The 13,128-nt window shown below is 39.8% G+C and overlaps 1 protein-coding gene across 2 annotated transcripts in view; it reads right to left on the bottom strand.

Annotated features, from left to right (window-relative positions):
• FAM110B (family with sequence similarity 110 member B) overlaps positions 1-13,128 on the bottom strand; it is a 183,241-nt gene that overhangs the window by 106,587 nt on the left and 63,526 nt on the right. For both annotated transcript variants that reach the window (XM_051844496.2, XM_051844495.2), the window contains one exon: positions 9,334-9,384. The gene's annotated coding sequence lies outside the window, so the exon portion shown is untranslated. The remainder of the gene's footprint in view (positions 1-9,333; positions 9,385-13,128) is intronic.

Below are 13,128 nucleotides of genomic sequence, written 5' to 3'. Positions count from 1 at the left end.
GTGGATTAACTGAGTTAATATACACATAAGGCATTTAGGGAGTATCCTGCACTTCACAAACATTGTCTAAGTTCTCCCAACTTGGATAACCGCAGAAGTAAAACACCCAGGACAAATGATATTAATATTGTTAGAAAACATGACTCCCTCCCACAGAACGAGAAGTGGATTTTACAACTATATAACCATCATGCCTGCACCACAGACCACAGATGGGAATTGTTTTATCCTGTCAAGAATTTGTTAATTTATATAAAAATTCTGGAACTTCTATCAGCATGAATATTTTCCTTGGATAATCTGGAAGAATTTGCCAGGTTTACTAATGTGCACATCTGTACCATTAGCCATTTTACTTTGGGAAGATTTCTTTCTGGATACAGTTAGGATCATGTGCAAAGCAATAAAACAGTAGAACTAATTGATAATATGTTAAAAAAATTAGAGGGCAATATTTATCACAGTACCCTTTATAGGCAAAAAAACCTAAAAATATTAATATTTGATGATGGCCAAGTGATTAAATAAATGATGACATATAAATAAAATAAAAATAAAAAGTATGCAGTTATTCAGAAGTGTTATCATAGAAAAATATTAAGTGGACATATAGTTGAATATTAGGTGACAGCTAATAAATCAATATATACTCAAATTCCATTTTTCTTAAAATTCTTTGCATATCCATATATCTAAATATGCACATAAGAAAAGTCTAGGGCAAACAACCAATGTGAAGAGTTGCATCTGCATGGTAGAGATGGTGGTTCAATTCTTCTATTCTGTTATTACTAACAATGATCATGAATTATTTGCAAAATATTTGATTTTTTTAAAGATTTATTTTATTTATTTGAAAGAACTACAGAGAGAGGTAGAACCAGAGAGAGGTCTTCCATCTGCTGGTTCACTCCCCAGATGGCTCCAACAGCCAGAACTGTGCTGATCTGAAGCCAGAAGCCAGGAGCTTCCTTTGGGTCTCCCACGTGGGTGCAGGGGCCCAAGGACTTGGGCCATCTTGTACTACTTTCCCAGGCCATCGCAGAGAGCCGGACGGGAAGAGGAGCACCCGGGACTAGAACAGGCGCCCATATAGCATGCCGGGGCTTCAGACCAGGTCTTTAACCCGCTGCACTACTGCACCGGCCCCCAAACATTTGATTTTATTCCCACTCCCATCCAGGGGTAAAAACTGTAGGTGACAACTTTTTAATGAGTAGCCCCTCTAAAGTCTCAGGCTGGAGACTCCTGCTGCTCCAAACCTTGGTTCCATGGGTCTGCCCATTCTACCCCATGCAGCACAGCTTTGCTAGCCAAATACTAAGTGACAGCTTCAGCGAACAGGACTTTGATGTGCTAACCATTCTCGGCCATCGCTCAAACCACTGGGTTGAGAATCAAAAGTTCAGCTAGGAACTTGGCCAATTGCTGATTATCATTAGCCATTAGGACAAGCCTCTGTTGGCACTGGTGCAAGCCCTCATTGCTAAATAAGGCTCTTATATTTCATTCTTCAGTTATTTGGAAAATGCTCTCCCTTTATCTAAAGACATTCTTATATACTTGGGAAGATATGGCTAGATTAAATGTCTGGAAAGAAGCCAGTAAGAGGAAGTGATGAGGGAGACGGAAATTTATTTCTTGGTTATAAAGTTAGAAACATTAGCATGATTCAAGATTGACTGGAACGTTGGCTCATTTCTGAAGCTTTACGGATTGTTCCTGCTATAGTGGGAACTGAGTATAAAACAAGGTAAAGCAAAGTGATCTTTCTATTCTGACAATATTTTTACTTTCACGGTTTTAAAAATCTTGTGAATCATATCTGAGTATCATTAATAGATAATGGCTCAATGGGTTTTGAATATCAGAAAGATATTTGCATGTACATGTGTATATTTTATAGGTAATTTTATTGTATCTGGGGACCAATTTTTTAAGTTCCACCATAGAAATTAATGTGCAAATGGGATTTAACAGAAATTTGCCTTCAGGCAAATTGAGCTCTATTCCATCTATACCATTAAGTAAGTAATTACCTATAAAGCCAAGCTTTTTTCTTCTATGGAAAATAATCATCCCCCCACTTTCTTTATACAATGTTAAGTCTCTCCATAAAATATAACTGTTTTTCCTGTGTCTAGGCTTCCTCTCTTTATTTCTCTTGCTTCTATTTACATACAATAATAAATGTAGAGATCCTTTTTTTTTTCTTTGACAGCAAACAATTTTTCATTATATAACTCTGTAAAAAGCAGTGACAATAACTATGGAACCTCTTTAATTTCAGGAGAGTTAGTCTCCTGGGGTGTTTACCTAAATTCTGCCATTTTTCACACACACACAAAATAGTGTCCTTTAAGAATGAAGAAGTGATTTGAAAATAAAGAACACTTTGAAAATACAAGAACGTCAGAATGGTTTCAAAATAACGAAGAAAATCTGTGTCACTTCTTTAAGGTTCTTTCTTGGGTTAACAATTTATGTTTTATGGGCACGATGAAAAAAAAGCCATTTCTCCAAATGTTCCTGGAACAATGTGTAAATCTCTGGTGCTGTGTGGAAGTCAATTTTACACACGTGGGTTCCCTTAACGTAGGGAGCCTTTACTAATCCCAGTATCAGTGTATCAGGAAAACGCACACACAAAGAAGATAAGCGTCCCTGCTGTCTTATTTTGATCATGTGTTTGCTATTAGCTTTGAAACCAGAAGAGATTTGAAGGACATGAATTCACCTGAAGGAAACTTTCTTGGGTTTTTCTTTCACTTGATTTTCAAAGTCAGATTACAAGCTAATTTAAATTTCAAGGATTCTATTACATTCCTCTTGAACAACTGCCTATGATCTTTGTCAAGTTAGTGCTCCCAGTCAGGGAGCAGCTATTTTAATTTCACTGCAGATAGATGTTCTAATGAAGAGGAGAGTTTTCATTCCCCTCACCTGGAATAGAAGATGATGAATGGTTTTTATCAGAAAGCCTGAGTCAAGCCTACACAAGAGGTTTGTGCACCGAGGCCTATAAACGTATGTCACAGAATGTCTGTAATAGGTAAATGGTACAACGCTACCTACTAGATTAGTAGGAAAGCAAGACAGGAGTCCAGGGGGTGGTGACAGAGACTACCCACTTGATAACTTGATGACATTTTGCACCTTAACATACTAAAGAAGCTTTTATAGACCTCATCATCCTCCCTCAATGGAAAGTTTATTTCTACTGTAGTTTAAGATGAAAAACAAATTGAGCATGAGCTCTAAGTTCATGCCAGGCTTTAAAAAATCAGTACCTGGTATTGCATTACACTGAGGACATTATTCCATGTGTGTGTGTGGGGGGGGGTTTCATGGTTAATTTGATCTTGTCTACAGTCAGTACAGCTCACCCCCAAAGAAAGAGTGGATCATGGCTTCTTAAGGTAAAGGAGGCAGGAAATTACACAGGCCTGGCTCCTTTGTAGGTGGTCCAACTGATGAGAATTAGTGCTCTAACCGTCATTCTGCAAGCTGGCTAAAAAAGCAGGGTCCTGCACTGATGAACAGGGAGTACAGAGGAAGATGCTTTTGACTGAATAGTCATCTTTCTGACAGTGGCCTCATTGTAAGTAACAAAACTTACACAGAATTTCTTCCATGTCTTTGTTCCTTTTGCAAAATAATTTCTGTTCTTCCAAAATACACTGTGTGCTGTACACCTCTTGGGAGAATGTATTTTACAGGGGGAAAATAGAACCAACCTTCACTGACAACCAAGAAAATGCAATGTTAAAGCACTATTATTTCATATATTGGTTACTCTCAATTATGTGAAATTAACTGGAATTTCAGTTAATCCATCTTCCTTTTTGATTTACTAGTTTTAGGCCACTCTGTAGTCTGTGCTCACTCAAGCCTTCATATATATTTCTTTTCAGCATTATTCTCTGACCTAAATCCCAGTGAAATGGAATGTACTGCACATTTCTCCTATCTGAACAAACTGAACTCATCCAACTGCATAACACATTCCACCTGCAAAATTCAATGTCAGAGTCATGTATTAGTGATGTTTCACATTTGGTAGAAATGTGAGCCACTATGAGGAGTCGAGATGGGTAGGTTATTTGTGTTGACACTGATAAGACAGTATCCTCATCCTGAGATAAAGAAACTGTAATCCATAAAGATACTATAATCCCAACACAGAATATTCACCAGGAATAAGGACACCAGTGAGAGAAAAGAGAGGGTCCAGAAATATATCCACATACATACATTTGATTCTTGACAATGATATTCAAAATAATTCAATGGAAAATGTAAAGTATTTTCAACAAGCAGAGCAACTGGATATTTGGAAAAAAATAGTAATCTGACCCTACCTCATGCAAAAAATGTACTCCTGAGAAAGACCATAAATCTAATAGTTAAACATTAACACTATAAAGCATACTGGACAAAACTACGATATTTTTGCCACTTTGAAGAAAGTAGGAATTTAAGTCATAGAAAACATCAGTTGCAAAAGAAAGAATGACAAATTAGTCTTAAAAAACAAACAAGCAAAAAAGTTTTTATCAAATGGCATTTAAGAAAACTAAAAGGCAAAATGCTAAATGAAAGAAAATATATTGAATGCATATACCCAAAATAAGACTTTCAGTTAAAAAGAGAACTCAATAACTTAAAGAATAGAGGAAGAGTTGAACTGACACTTTAGAAAAGAAATATAAAACAATCTGTAAGTACATAGAAAAGTACTCATTCAACATCACTAGTCTACAGCAAAATGTCAATTGTAACCATAAGGAGACACTGTTTCCTAGCCACTAAATCACTATAAATGAAAAGACAATATCAAATGTTGGAGAGGATAAATAATAACTGGAACTCCCAAACACTGCCAATGGGAAACCTTGACAGTGTCTTTTAAGGTGACCCAAAATTCCACTTGTATTACCCAAGATATAGGTATAAATATATCCACAAAAAGCCTTTTTCAACAATATTTATAGCAACTTCATTCAAGGCACACAACTGGAAACAACTGAAGTATCTATTTAACAGGAGGATAAATCAGGTACATGCGCACAATGGAATCGTACGGCGTGTAAAACACGATCTATAGATTCGACATGGAAGATGAAACTCAAAGACAGGATACAGAATCAAAGGAACCAGCAACGACAGTACATACTGGACAATTCCACTTGCGTCGTTTAAAGACAGAACCACTAATTTATGATGACAAAGAGCAGAATGATGATTCCAAGGGTGAAAAGGAAGAACTCCCTAGAAAGCAGCAGGAGAGAATCTGCTGGGAGATGGAACTGTCCTTTATCTTTATCAGGGTGAATACTGTCAGGGTGAATATTTGTCAGATCTAATTGAACTTTGTACTTAAGATCAGTACATTCTACCTATACAAAACTCCTGTTAGCCGGCACCGTGGCTCAATAGGCTAATCCTCCACCTGCGGCACCGGCACTATGGATTCTAGTCCCGGTTGGGGCATCGGATTCTGTCCCGGTGGCTCCTCGTCCAGTCCAGCTCTCTGCTGTAGCCCGGGAGTGCAGTGGAGGATGGCCCAAGTGCTTGGGCTCTGCACCCGCATGGGAGACCAGGAAAAGTACCTGGCTCCTGGCTTCGGATCAGCCCAGTGCACCTGCCGCAGCGCACCAGCCGCGCTGGCCACTGGGGGATGAACCAACGGCAAAAGGAAGACCTTTCTCTCTGTCTCTCTCTCTCTCACTGTCCACTCTACCTGTCAAAAACAAAACAAAACAAAACAAAAACAAAAAAACTCCTGTTGTATAAAAAAATTACTAATATAGCATGACCATAAAGTTTTTAACAAGATTTAATTCATAGTTTTTATCATCCTAATAAAATTATTTGTATTTTAAATTGCACCAAACCCTTCACTCTCTTATTTTCACAATGTATCTTATGAATATATAAGAAAAAATATGTTGACTCAACCCCACTGAGAGTTAACAGTTTTTGCATTCAAATGTTTTATTGGGTCTTTTTCCTTTTTCTGTTTTACTTGTTGCTTTTATTTTTTAATTTTTTATCTTTTTATTTTTAAGACATATTAATATATTAGATTTCAGTCATAGTAAAATAATTACTACAGTTCTTATGTTATTTTGATATTATACAAACAGATCTGATTCAATGTAGGTCATAGATATGTATTAGGCCCTTTATATTGAGTTTACTTTATAAGGACCTGAGAATAATTTTTCCTATTTGTACACAGAACTTATTTTAGCTCTAATTACTGTTAACATCCACTGAAAACACTTTTCGTTCACATATTCAACTAGTACGTTCGTCTCTTTAGCTTTTACCTACCAAGTTTTTTTCTATTTTTCTATTCTCATGTTTGTATAAAGAGGCAGTTTTCTGGAGGAAATGAAAACATATTTTATGTCAATATAATATATGCGATGCCTTTATTTTCTTCCTGACTCCAGTACATCTCAACCTCAAGTAAATCTTAAGGTCAAAGGCAGCTTTCGAAACAGCCTTGGGTTCCGTTCCTTACCAGCTACATGAACTTAGGCTCATTTCATTAAGACCCAGTTTCTTCCTAAATATAGCTTTCACAACAGCTATGTGATAGCTGCAAAAGGTGAGGGGAGGCGGGAGCTGCCCCCCTCACAACTGAGGGAGAGTATTGTCTGTAGATTCTGAAAGAACAGTAATAAAGCCACATGCGAACAATTCTAAAACATGCCAAGGACTGAAACTCCTCTCCATGGGGGCAGACCGTTCCCAATGACCTGATAAATAAATACACAGAGCAGTTCCAGGCAGCAAAAGCTGGCCACCAGTCCTGCAGAGTGAAGGGGCCCATGCACAGTCACACAAGCTCCAGGTGCGTCATTCATTCGGCAGTGGCACAGGAATAGGTGACCTTTATGGGCTGTTTTCTAAATGTGCCTGGTCTCACACTAAAACACATTAATCATTTAATCCTTCCAACTTTCCTACAAACAGATACTCTGTCACTATTGCACAGTCAAGAAAACTGACGGAGGAGAGATTCACTGCCCTTCTCAAGGCCACCAACCGCAAGTGGTGGAGTGGAGGCTTGGGGCAGTGAATCCCAGGACGCCACACTGCTGCATTTGACTCTCGCAGGAGCTTAGCAGGTAACTGGAAAGGGGGCAGGGAAGAGAAGTGGGATTCATGATTTAAAACAATCCATTTGAGAGAATCCGGATGCTTAAGGTGATTCACAATATAAGAAATAAGAAAAATCTAAATTAAAATCAAAAGTCCTACTCCTTAGGAAGGTAAATTACATTCTGATTTCCCTATGTCCAGGAAATACAGACAAGCAGGTTTGTCAAAAACGTTGTGCTCAGCTGACTAGACGTGCCCCACATGTGCATGTACGTGTGCAGGTGCACAGGTGTGTGTCTGGCTCCTCTTGGGCCTGCTCCGAGCAAGTCCAGCACTTCCTGTCCCGTGCAGCAAGCTGTGCTCCCAGGGTCCTTGCTGAGCTGCCATGGAGAAGGAGCCTCCTGAGGGGCCCTGTGAATTTCCCACCCAGTGTTCCTGACAAGCAAAGCAGGAACCCCTCGCCGGGGGTGAGAGGGGAGCAAGCCCTCCAGACAACACCCACACAGCAGAAAGCCCAGCCCAGTGTGTTTTCAAGGCAATGAACTTGCCCCTCAGTCCTAGTGTAAATAAATCAAGAAGTAATTCGATTTTGTGGCACTGAATACGATTCTGCTGTTGCCCTCATTGACCAGCTTTAGACTGAAAACAAAGGTAGCTTATTATTCCCACTCAAAACAGCAGCTTCTTCACTTTGAGCCTTGTCTTCCACATGAGCCCCCAAAGTGCAAGACAGAAAAGCGAGAACATGAAATAATTTCCTTGAGTTCCAGACTATGTGACAACACTCTGCAGTGACAGTGCAGGGGGAACAGAAACAGCTCGGGGGGAGGACGGGACCGGCTGTCACCACACCCAACGCACATTACCACCAACACTACAAAAACTGAACATCAGTGCAAAAATGCGATGTATTAGTATTCAAACTCAATTAATCCATCAGGAAACAGGTTGAATTCTTCACAGACACAGACATACACACACGTGCACACACATGCACAGGAATCTGAGCAAACTAAGCTCCCATTGGATTTTAATAAAAATAAATTCAACCTTCACTTTAGGCCATAAACATGTCATCTTGGGCAATTTATAAGTGAGAGCATGGCAGATATGTGAATTATGCCTTCATGAAGATTTTAGTCTTAAATGTTTTCAAGCTCTACGGAAATGCAAGCTAATACTTAGTTTTACATAAAATGCCAGTGTTCTCTTTAAGACTGATTGAATGCCTTTTATCTTAATAAATACTAACATAATATTTAAATAAATTTTTAAAACCTGTAGAATTCAAAATGGCACTAGAAAATGAAATAATATTTATGTTGTATTTATTTTAAAGCACTGGTTATCTTCAAGGTGGACTCATCCTGATAAATTTAAAAAGTGAATGATATCAGTTATTTCAAAATTATTTAATGACTGAAGATTTTTAAGTTGAAAATGTTACATGTTGCAGACCAGGGGCTGGCATTTTTTTTTAGAAAAAGCCAGATAGTAAATATCTTGTCTTGCAGGCCACTGTGAAACCAGTCGATGAATACATAAAGGAATGATGGTGGCTGTATGACAATAAAATTGTGCTTTACGATTTATTTATTTATTTACTTGAAATGGCAGAGTTACCGAGAGAAAGAGAGATCTTACATTCATTGGGTCACTCCCCAGATGGCAGTAACAGCCAGTGCTGGGCCAGACTGAAGCCAGGAGCCAGAGTTTCATCCTGGTCTCTCACATGAGTGGCAGCGGCCCAAGCACTTGGGTCATCTTCCCCTGCTTTCCCAAGTGCATTAGCAGGAAGCTGGATTGGAAGTGGAGCAGTCAGTATACAAACCGGCACCCATATTTGATGCTGGTGTTGCAGGCAGAGGCTTAATCTGATGTGCCACAATGCCAGGACCCAATAAAACTTTACTTACAAATCTGTGGGCTGGAGTTGGCCCCTGGGCAATGGTTTGCCAATCCCACAGCTGGACTGGACTAAATTATTGTATGGAATCAGGTCACTCATATATACTGGAAACTGAAGCTTCCAACCAAAACCGTAAATAAGCAAACCCTTGTTTCCAACTGTACACTGCTACATTTGGACAATGTTCGCTGGAGTTTTTGGAAAGTATCTATTTTTAATCATGAAACCTAAGATATGAGAGAGTCTTATCTTGCCCAGAGCATGTCCCATGTGTGAATCTGGATGGCTAAAGGGAGGGTTCTACTTACAAGAGGATGCTTCATTTGACCAGGAATGGCTCTAAACAGGCCCAGGGCACCCTAAAAAAGAAAAGAAAACAGTCACTTCTGTCATTCAAGAACACAATTGGTTCACTCAACTTCAAAAGGGTACTGAAAACGCCATGCTTTCAGAGACACACAAAACAATAAGGGGAGCAGAGAAAGTGTGATGTATCCTCCTCAAATGACACAAAAGAATTTGTGTCTACAGGTTTAAGGGAAATTAATTAAAATGCAATCTTCAGATCAGGAACGGCAACTATTTAAATGCCAAAAAGGAACATAACCTAAAATGAGAAAGAAAAAAAAACCAAACAAACCAAAATTGCTGTATAGAAGACCAGAAGAGTGAACCAATTTAAGATGGAATCCATTGAAACAAGACTGTCAGCACTACACACCCATCCACTGGTCAGACCTGAGCCAATGTGCATGGTGGGTCAAGTACATAGTTGTTGTGGACTGCTAACACTGCACATCAGGGTCATTCAGTGACCTCTGACCCCACTGCTAACTGTCCTAGGTAACAAGGACAGCTCTGGTTGACCTCAGGCTGCTGACCCCATCATAGGTGGCAAACTACTGGCTCTAAACTCTCAAAGGTCACTGCTTGGAGACCTTTTGCAGAGCAAGAGAGGGCATGAATAACTACTTCCACTCCCAAAGATTTTACTTCACCTTCTCTGTGAATTTTTTTTTTAAAGGTTATCACTCTGAGAATTACCTATCATTTGGAGCAATTCAAGACTAGATCAAGTAGGCCATCTGATAACACTATGTGGCAAAATGCAAAAACAACAATAAAAGACCAAGAAGTTGCTAAGAAATAATTGATAATTTTTCAAAATTTTATTTACTTATTTATTTGGAAAGCAGAGACAGAAAGAACCCAACAAAGATATCCCCAAATGACTGTAATAATTGGCTAGACCAGGCTAAAGCCAGGAGCCAGAAACTCAATCTAGATCTCCTACGTAGTGGCAGGGATCCAATTATTTAAGTCACCATCTACTGCATCTCAGGATGTGCATTAACAGGCAACTGGAATCAAGAGCAGAGCCAGGATTCTAACGAAGCATTTCCACATGGCACATGGGCATCCCAAAGGATGACTTAACTGCAATGCCAAATGTCTCACCTTAATTTTAAGATACTTATGCCAGCATTGTGGTACAATGGGTAAAGCCACTGCCTGCAAAGCCAGCATCCCATATGGATTCTGGTTCAAGATCTAGCTGTTTCACTTCCAATTCAGCTCCCTGCTAATGGCCTGGGAAAGCAGCAGAAGATGGTCCGGGTGCTTGGGCCCCTGCCACCCACATGGGAGGAACTGGATGAAGCTCCTGGCTCTTGGCTTTACCCTATGGCTACTTGGGGAGTGAACCAGCAGATGGAGGACCTCTCTCTTTCTCTCTCTCTCTTACTCTCTGTGACTTTCTTTTTTTTGTCTTTTTTTTTAACTTTTATTTAATAAATATAAATTTCCAAGGTACAGCTTTTGGATTACAGTGGCTTTTTCCCTCCCTCCCACTCACAACCCTCCCATCTCCCGCTCCCTCTCCCATTCCATTCACATCAAGACTCATTTTCAATTATCTTTATATACAGAAGATCAATTTAGTATATATTAAGTAAAGATTTCAACAGTTTGCACCCACACAGAAAGAAACACAAAGTATAAAGTATTGTTTGAGTACTAGTTATAAAATAAATAAATAAATCTTTAAAAAAATTAAGATATTTGTATATGAATAAATATGTGAATACCCTTTAAAAATATGATTGAATGCAGGGGATTACTTCTGTAAAAATAGATCTATCCACAGGTACAACTCTTTTTGCATTGGGCTCATGGTTCTCCCACACCCACCATCCATATGACAAGTCTTTAGCTACAAATACACTAGTCCCAGGGATCTCAGAAAATGTGGATTACAAAGAGGTCCAGGAAACACTCTCACTTCATCTCAAATGCTCTAGTCTTGCAATGTCAGTCTTTTTCTATCAGCTAATCCATAAGTTCTACCCTCCTATTCTTATCTATTTGTTTAGTTGTGAGTAACAGAAGAAATACAGCAAACTACATCTAGCTATCAATGAGTCCTGTGAATCCAATTTTGAGGATTAATGTGAAATAAAGTTGCCTGTGCCCATATACATGGGTTTCACATTTGTAGATTCAATCATCTGTGGACAGAAAATACTCAAGAAAAAAATCTGTGATACTGAATGTGTACAGACTTTTTTTTCTTGCCATTATCCTCTAAATAATATAGTTGAAAAAAAAAAAAAAACCTACAAAGGTTCTTCAGTGAGTTCATGGAAGATGTGTATTATTTAAAGAAAATGCATTAGGCCGGCGCCGCGGCTCACTAGGCTAATCCTCCCCCTAGCGGCGCCGGCACACCGGGTTCTAGTCCCGGTTGGGGCGCCGGATTCTGTCCCGGTTGCCCCTCTTCCAGGCCAGCTCTCTGCTGTGGCCAGGGAGTGCAGTGGAGGATGGCCCAGGTGCTTGGGCCCTGCACCCCATGGGAGACCAGGAAAAGCACCTGGCTCCTGGCTCCTGCCATCGGATCAGCGCGGTGCGCCGGCCGCAGCGCGCTGGCCGCAGCGGCCGTTGGAGGGTGAACCAACGGCAAAGGAAGACCTTTCTCTCTGTCTCTCTCTCTCACTGTCCACTCTGCCTGTCAAAAAAATAAAAAAAAAAAAAAATAAAGAAAATGCATTGACCATCAATTTTTTGGACCAAAGTAAAGGTATCTTTTAGTCTCATTTTCTATGAGCTTTTTGATGTACCTTCAGGTTTACACAGCATTTGCAATGTAGTGGGTGTTCTTCAGATGAATTCTAGAGATGATTTGAGTATTCAGGGTATTCTATATGGGTTATATGCAAATACTATGCTATCCTGCATAAGGGACTTGAGCACTGGGGGATTTTGGTATCCAGGGGGTTCCTGGAGCCAGCATGACTGTATATAATACTCTGCTTGCTCTTAATTCAAGAGAGATTGGAAGAAGACTTTAGATTTGTACCTCTATTTACCCTCAGGAAGAAGGGATTTGGCCTCATGAGTACTGTTTGCTCCTAGCTGGGGTAGAATCTTCCAATCATATTTCATATCTAGATTCACGCCCACAATCCCTAGGATCTAATATTTCAAAGTATATACTGAATACAAATATAAATATTTCTAAGTGAGCTGAAGTTCCAGGAAGAATAGACAAAACATTTCAAGTCAGGCCAAGTATGGAACAAAAGGTTTTATATTAGAAAACATAAAAATTATTGAGATCTGGTCTCAAGCTTTTTGCCTGCCTGTCTACCTGGATTTTCTCAGGGATGGGATCTCATGGCTTAAGATAACCACACATGTGTTCAAGACACCCTTATCTCTCTTGTTCACTAAGCACCAGACAGGTCTATCCAATGACCAACTCAACATCTCTCTCCATGTTCGTGTCATTCACATCTGACACAGACAACTCCTCCCCAAACCTGTGCCCACCACACTCCTCTCCACCAGTCGCTGGCACTGTCTTTTGTCCAGCTGCTTTGGCCAGAAACCCTGGAGGTTTCCTCTTTCCATCACACCTTCAGGTCCCTCCTTCCATCATACCCAAGCTTTCATAAAATTCCACACCCTCCTCACCATCTACGCAGCTATCACTGTGGTCCCAGCCCCTGCGCCCATCTCAGTGGGCTCTCATTCCTGATCCCTCAGCACTGTCGCCCCTCTTCAGTCATCTGAGTACAGGTGACCGTCTGAAAACCTAGCCCATA

This window comes from Oryctolagus cuniculus, chromosome 6 (assembly GCF_964237555.1).
Source record: "Oryctolagus cuniculus chromosome 6, mOryCun1.1, whole genome shotgun sequence".
Classification (NCBI taxonomy): Eukaryota; Metazoa; Chordata; class Mammalia; order Lagomorpha; family Leporidae; genus Oryctolagus; species Oryctolagus cuniculus.
This window is presented reverse-complemented; position numbering and strand designations above follow the sequence as displayed.